Genomic DNA, 7,828 nt, shown 5'->3' on the forward strand with positions numbered 1-7,828 from the left:
GCCATCCTAAGTCAGAAAGAGTAATCTGCTCAGAGACGAAGAAGTATTTCCTGTAGAAAGCGTTAACCATTACTCCCCAATTGGCGATGCTTCCTGGTGCGATGTTTTTGTACCAGGTATATGCCTGACCTGTCAGAGATTTTGAGAATTCCTTCAGCCAGACAACATGATTGTGTTCATGCTCCCCTAGCGCTTCTAAGAATCGAGAGACATGTTCTCGGGCGTTCCCAATTCCGCTGTACAGAGTGAACGTTAGAGAAATATAGCCCTTTGGGAGAGGAATCCTTTGTGTAGCAGTCGGGTATGGAGGTTGATGATGGTGGACGGTGGGCGTAATGTTTTTACCATGGTTCTCCATGAAATGCTCCAGCTCTTTACGAGTGATGAAATTAGCAGGCTCTCCTGATGATGTTTCCTCTGCAGCCTTCTGGACTTCATCATCGTCGACTGTATGAATTGGAATGACTTCTGGATCGTCAGTTGAAGCAGGTTCTTTACCTTTTCCCTTTTCCTGAGGTTTTTCTGACATCTTGTCAGTGAGAGTTTTGAGAAAACCGAACAACTCATTTTGTGTTGCACCCATGTCAGTTTGATTCTTGGCAAGAGTCTCTTGCACTTTGATGAGGTCAACCATGGTGGGTGGATTACCTCTGACCTCTTCAGGATGTATGCCGAAGAGAGGATGATTTTCAAAGTTGGTGTGAGGAGGAGTGACATCACCACCGTCAGTGTTGGAGGCAGGGATAGTTTTCGGGATATCCTCATTGTCGTTGTTGCTAGTGCTAGAGTCGTTCGCGTTTTTAACTGTCCCAGACCTAAGACCATCCATTCTGTGAAAATGTGAGATTGCAACAGAGAGATTAATCTCCCAATGTGGTCGCCAATCTGTAGATGGGAAAAAACGATTCGCTGGTTTTTTTAGGAAAGTGAAGAGATGAGCGAGTTGCCGAGACTCCTCAACCGAGCAAACTGCTTAACCTCACACAGATGCACTGCAAAGGAAGTGCTTAGATTCGAGAGATCAATCTGTAGGACTCCGGCCTAAACCAAGTCAATGGCCGTTCCATAGTCAATTCGGTCGCAAAGAGGGAGATGGGTTGATCTGTAGGAGAGAAGCTGAGAATTGTGTGGGATCAGTGATGATCAAGGATTGCGTATGTGTTGAAGGTTTCTGCAATTTTTAGTGAACTGATGAGTTCGAATAAGTTCTGATAGATTGATGAATTCATGAGAGTAGTTACTCGAGAAATTCGACAGTTGCTGATAGCTAGTGATCATTCGTTGTCTTCAATCATGGATTCATAAACTTATTTATATTGTTAGACTCTTGAATACCTTGATCCCTGTAAGTGTGACGGTTTTTTGAGTGAAAGAGTGGGAAAGTGGGAGATCGTGGTGAAACCAGTTCCAGATTGTGCGGAGACTTGGTTGATCATTTACCCACTACTTTGCTAACTCCTTCAACCGTTGACACGACTTACTCACATTTCTTGTTGTGGATGAATCCACGTGTTGTAGGCCGCCAGACCAAAACCCTAATTGATATCCCCCAATTTGACGTGATTGATGTCTCACAAATCGTAGAGTCTGCATGACAGACGTGTATTAATTAGTCAGTTGTTCATTGATTAGACAGTGAGTCTAGGTTTTGTTGAATCGAACATGAGTGATGAATGCTCAGCGATTCATGGATCAAACATGTAGTTCTCCGAAATGATGTCAATATTGTAGATTCAGTGATGAATTACTGACCAGTATTTGAGTGACGAGCAACTGAGCAATTACTGCTCAATTCGACAAATTAATGACTATTGATAATTTGACGTGCAACTGAGCAAGTATTGCTCAATTCGACAAATTAATGATTATTGATAATTTGACGTGCAACTGAGCAAGTATTGCTCAATTCGACAAATTACTGATGAATTAATGAATATTGATAGATCGATATTCGAGCAACGAGCAAGTATTGCTCAATTCGACGACTTACTGATAAATTACTGAATATTGATAGTTGGATCAATATTCGAGCAACTGAGCAAGTATTGCTCAATTCGACGAATTATTTATTGGTGACGTGACCCCATAAAATATTAATTAAAATATTGGTAGACTACCGAATCTTATATAATTAATCCATATGTTGATTGTTGGATCAACATAAATTTATTAGTGTTTGAACTTGCTCAGAATGATGAATTCGTGAAGCGTTTGTTCGAAACCCTTATTTTTGATCAATCGTTCGTCAATTGATGAATTGCTGAAAACAGTTCACGAGTGATAGAGGGACCGACCACATGGGATGATGGGCGTCCATGTGGTGCCCAATGCTCGAGTGAGCATGCACCAGAGTTCTCAGTTGGAGAGTTGGTGAAAGAATGATGATTAAATGCCGGTTTCATCATTTATTGAAATATTGCTCGATTCAGCATTAGGTGATAAAACCCAGTTATGAAAAGAGTGTGGGACCGACCAAGAGAGCATGAGACCGACTCTTGGTGGTCACGGGACCATCTGTTGGTCGTTTGAGCAATCCCCAGGTTGGTTGGAGAGAATTTGGGCCCAGTGTGAGCAATTGAGCAAATTAGGTCAGAATTATGAAAACGTGTGGGACCGGCTTTGTGCGAGCCCTGGGGATGTCCCTGGTCGGTCAAGAAGGCATGCACGTGTTACCATGGTGTCCGTGTTTCCGTACTGAGAGTTTCAATATTTTCTGATGTGCGTTCGAGCAACATTGTGACTTTTCAGAAGAGTTTCGTCTTGCTTGAAATTCTTGATTTTTGTTGGAATGAGCATGTATGCTCAATTGATCAAAATTTTGTAAATATTAAAATAAGAGTATTTTAACATTTAAAATTGCCGTGAGAGGCTAGCCGGTCGTGTGACCATGTTGGCTTTTGGTTTTTCATGAGATGAGGAAAGTAATAATTATAAAAGACTAGGGATTGTAAGCTGTGGGACCGGCCACGGCTAGGGCATGGCCGTCCGGCTATCTTGCCCGGTCCCACAACACTTTCCCTAATTTTATATTATTATTTTTCATGAAACCGTGATATTATGGAGAATCCATGAGTTTTTGTTGAAATTGAGGAGTTTCATGAAATTGGGAAATAATAATTATAAAAGACTAGGGATTGCAAGGTGTGGGACCGGCCACGGCTTGGGCATGGCCGGCCGGCTAGGTTGCCCGGTCCTGCACACCTTTCCCTAATTTATGATATTATTTTTCATGAAACCGTGATATTATGGAGAATCCATGAGTTTTTTTTGAAACGGAGGAGTTTCATGAAATTGGGAAATAATAATTATAAAAAGCTAGGGATTGTAAGGTGGGGGACCGACCACGGCTTGGGCATGGCCGGCCGGCTAGGTTGCCCGGTCCCGCACACCTTTTTTTATTTTATAATATTATTTTTCACGAATCCATGAAGTTATGGAGAATTCATGAGTTTTGCTCAAACAAGGAAAGTTTCTAAAATCAAGGAGTTTTCATGAGTTCATGAAAATAACAAAAATAGGGAAAATAATGGAAGAGGCATGGGACTGGCCATGGTTAGGGCACGGCCGGCCGGCCATCCGGTGGGCCCATCCCATGGCGCCTCTAATTATTTTATTATTTTCTCCTGTTTTGCGTAGGATTCCTCATCTGTCCATATTTTTTAATGCTCGTTTGTGCATCCGGGTGCTCAGTCGTGCATCATTGTCGAGTACACTTGCACCATTTTTGTGGGGCTTACTCAGTGATGGTCCAGATGCCCGGTTGTTGAGTATTTATTACTAATTCATAAAATTCAATGGAGAATAATTCATGAAATGGAGTAATAAAATAAGTAGTTATTTATTATTAATTCATAGGATCAGCTATGGATTCGACCATGAACTCGGAATAATAAAACATGCATTATCATTGCATGGGATCGTGGATTCGACCATATATTCGGAGTAATAAAATTACCTATTACCATTCCATGAGATTCGTGGAATCGGAATAATGAGATAATACAATTGTTTATTGTCATTCTATGAGATCAAGCCGTGGATTCGATCATAGAATCAGAACAGTTGTTATTTCCATTCCATGGGATCAGGTCGTGGATTCGACCATGAAATCGGAGTAATGGTTATTGCCGTTCCATGGGATCAGGCCGTGGATTCGACCATGGAATAGGAGCAATAATAGATTATTCTGGGAATTCAATGGTAAATGTCACGGCAGAATTAATCTATTGTAGGAAAGATATTATCCAGTTAAGGCATCATATCCATCCAAAGGGTGCATAGTCAGGGAGTCACAAGTGTTTCTTATGACCTTAAGGCATTAGTGCTCTCAATCTATGGAGAACCGCCTGAATCTATACACGGTCTCTCCACATAGTCAGGGAACGGTGAGTGTCACCGACGTCCTGAAGGCGTCCGCCGCATAACTATTCTTCTATGTGGAGGTGGGTCTCTCTCCTGCAGTCAGGGAACAGTGAGTGTCACCGACGTCCTGAAGGCATTAAGCTCTCAATCTACGGAGAACCGCCCAATTATGTTATTCTGCATAGAGGTCACAATGAAATGTCAGGGATCGAACGCTCATCTAGTTGAGGCTTCTCGAAAGACATACTCGTCGTGGCTTCGTAAAATATGAATGGTTGCATGTCTGAAAGCCGTGTCAGAAACATGTATCATAATTTTACGGTTTTTCCCTTTGTTGAAAATCCACCATCAACATGAGGGACCGTCCAAGGGAGCATGAAACCGACCTTTGGTGGTCATGGGCCCAACTGATGGTCGTTTGAGCAAGTTCCAAGTTGATTGGAAAAAGTTTGAACCCAATATGAGCAATTGAGCAAATTAGGTCAAAATCATAAGAATGTGTGGGACCGACTCCTTGCAAGCCTTGGGGCCGACATTAGTCGGTCAAGGAAGCATGCCCGTGTCACCATGATGTCCGTGACTCAGTCCTGAGAGTTTTGGTATTTTCTGATGTGCGTTTGAGCAATATTCTTGATTGTGCTCGAATGAACAAGTAGAACTTTGCTCGTTTGATCAATATTTTGAGAATATTAAAATAATAATATTTTAATATACTTTCGTGAATAGCCTAGTTGGTCGTGCGACCATTTGACTTTTTGGTTTTTCATCGTTTGAGCAATATTTGAGAAAATATGAAGAAACCATGATTTTTGCTCAAACGGAGGAGTTTCATGAGATGAGGGAAATAATAATTATGAAAACAAGGATTGCAAGGTGTGGGACCGACCACATATAGGGCATGGTCGGCCGACTAGTAGCACGGTACCGCGACACCTTTCCCTATTTTATTATTTTTCACGAAATCGTGAAAATATGGAGAAATCGTGAGTTTTGCTCAAACAAGGAAAGTTGCTCGAATAAAGGAGTTTTCATGAGTTCATGAAAATAAGAAAATAAGAAAAATAAAGGGAAGAGGCGTGGGGGACCGGTCCCTAGGCGCCTCTTTTCTATTTTTTATTATTATTTTCTCTCTTCTGTTTTGTGTAGGATTCCTCGTTTGTCCATATTTTCGAATGCTCGTTCGTGCATTTAGGTGCCCGTTCGTGCATCATTTTTGAGTACACTTGCACCATTTTCTTGGGGCTTACTCGGTGATAGTCCAGATGCCAGATTGTTGAGTAATTGTTACTAGTTCATGAAATTCAGAGGAGAATTATTCATGAAACAGAGTAATAATTATGAATTGTGGATCTATTACTAATCCATGAATTCAGCCGGGGAATTCAGGGAACGGAGTAATGAGATAAATTGGTTATCTATTACTAATCCATGGAGTCAGCCGAGGATTCATGGAACGAAATAATGAGATATAATAGATTTTTTTCTAGGAATTCAATGGCGAATGTCACGGTAGAATTAATCTATTTTAGAATCGAGATATGAGATAGTTGAAGCATCATACTCGTTTTGAAAAGTGTATAGTCAGGGAACAACGTGCAGCGTTGGTGTCCTGAAGGCGTTTAACCCTCCAACAAACAATTATGTCTAGAGAGCCGCCTGAATCTATATACGGTCTCTCTACATAGTCAGGGAACAACGAGTATCGCCGACGTCCTGAAGGCGTTAATCCCTCCGACAAACAATTATGTCCAGAGGACCGCCTAATCATTCTTTTATGTAGAGGTGGGTATCTCTATGTAGTCAGGGAACAACGAGTATCGCCGACGTCCTGAAGGCGTTAAGCCCTCTTAACAAACAATTATGTAGGAGGATCGCCCAATCGTTCTTCTACATAGAGGGAACGATGAAATGCGTAGCATCGATAGCTCAGCTAGTTGGAGGCCTTTCAAGAAACATATTCATCGTGGCTCTGAGAGGTACTCGATCAGAGATCATGAAACGGTTCACGGATCGTAAATCATGAATAGTCATATGCGTTCCTGAAGCCGGGTCAGAAACATGCAGTATCATGATTTTACAATTTTGACCTTTGTCGAAAATCCACCATCAACATTAAGTCCCATGCTTAGTGAGGGACAGTCATGTTCCACAGTAAGCATTAGATGGTGATTTTCCAGTTAAACGAGATAAGCAGTCGGGCTTAGTCGTATAAAGGTATTTTCAGAATCCCCGATTTGCTCCAATGGTGTCATGTACGAGCAAATTCCCAGGTAAGGACCCTGACAGTATGATAGAGTATCATCTCACGAGCACGGGAAGATGGAGCACTGCTGATTTGGACGATCGATCATCTAGTGTTGGTCGGTTTAGCGTTTATAGGCCCGAGCCCAAAAAAAATCCTTGTTTTAGTAAAAGACGTTTGTTCGTTTGTTAGTTTAAGAAACAAACAAAACAGACTTGAGTCTAACGATAAAAATTTTGTCTATGCGCTTTCACGGAAGCCAAAATTCTATTTTTTGAATATGTGAGATTCACAAAAGGGAATAAACTCTCGTTTCAACGGTGTATGCTCGTACGAGAGAAAAGTTTTTTTTTTTTTTTGAATAGACGTGCGTCTGTTAGTAATAAAATTTTCGTCTAAGAGCTTTCATGAATTTTTGAAAATACACTCTTATTTCAAAAACGTATGCTCGCCTGAGGGAGCAAAAATATATATATATATATATATATATATATAATATTTTTAAATTCACGTGAGTTTCACGTTAAAATATATTTTTGTAAAATCAATGTTTTGATTTTGAACAATTGTTGAAAGTAGACAATTATTCATGGTGAAATAATGTCTGTATGTGAGTTTTCGTAATTGTAGTGAATGTTCACGCAATGAAAAATCAAGTTTTGGTTTTTGAATAAAAATTTTGCTCGTGTTTGCTGGTTCGAGGAGACGAGCAAATTTTGAAGTATTAACTTTTGCATCACAATCACTACTGTTAGTGGAATCGTAAATAGGTAAGAGTTGAAAGTTACCATTTTAGTAGACGTTGTTGTGAGCATCTTCATTCCATGATTCATTGTTTGGTTGAATCCTGCGCCTTGTATGAACGATGTGCTGAAGTAGAAATGTTATGCATCTGTCACAGCCACTTTGTAAGAATGACCGACTCCCATGATGACACTTCCAGAGATGATGTTTCCAGAGATGACATCTCTGCGGATGTAACTTCAAGAAACGGTACTTCTGGAACCTCTGAGTGATGGTGAGAGATCTTTCACACTGAATTGTACTCCTGGTTACTTAGTATGAGTAATACATGAAGAGTTCTTCGTGGAAGAGTATAACATTGACAAAGCAGCACGCCAGATGAGCTTTGACCAATGTGTTTCGGACGTTCGAAGGAATAAACCATCAGTTGAACAACTTTAGGCTCATTTGGATTACACGTACCTGAATGATCGTGAATAT

Source organism: Papaver somniferum, chromosome 9 (genome assembly GCF_003573695.1).
Source record: "Papaver somniferum cultivar HN1 chromosome 9, ASM357369v1, whole genome shotgun sequence".
In the NCBI taxonomy this organism is placed as follows: domain Eukaryota; kingdom Viridiplantae; phylum Streptophyta; class Magnoliopsida; order Ranunculales; family Papaveraceae; genus Papaver; species Papaver somniferum.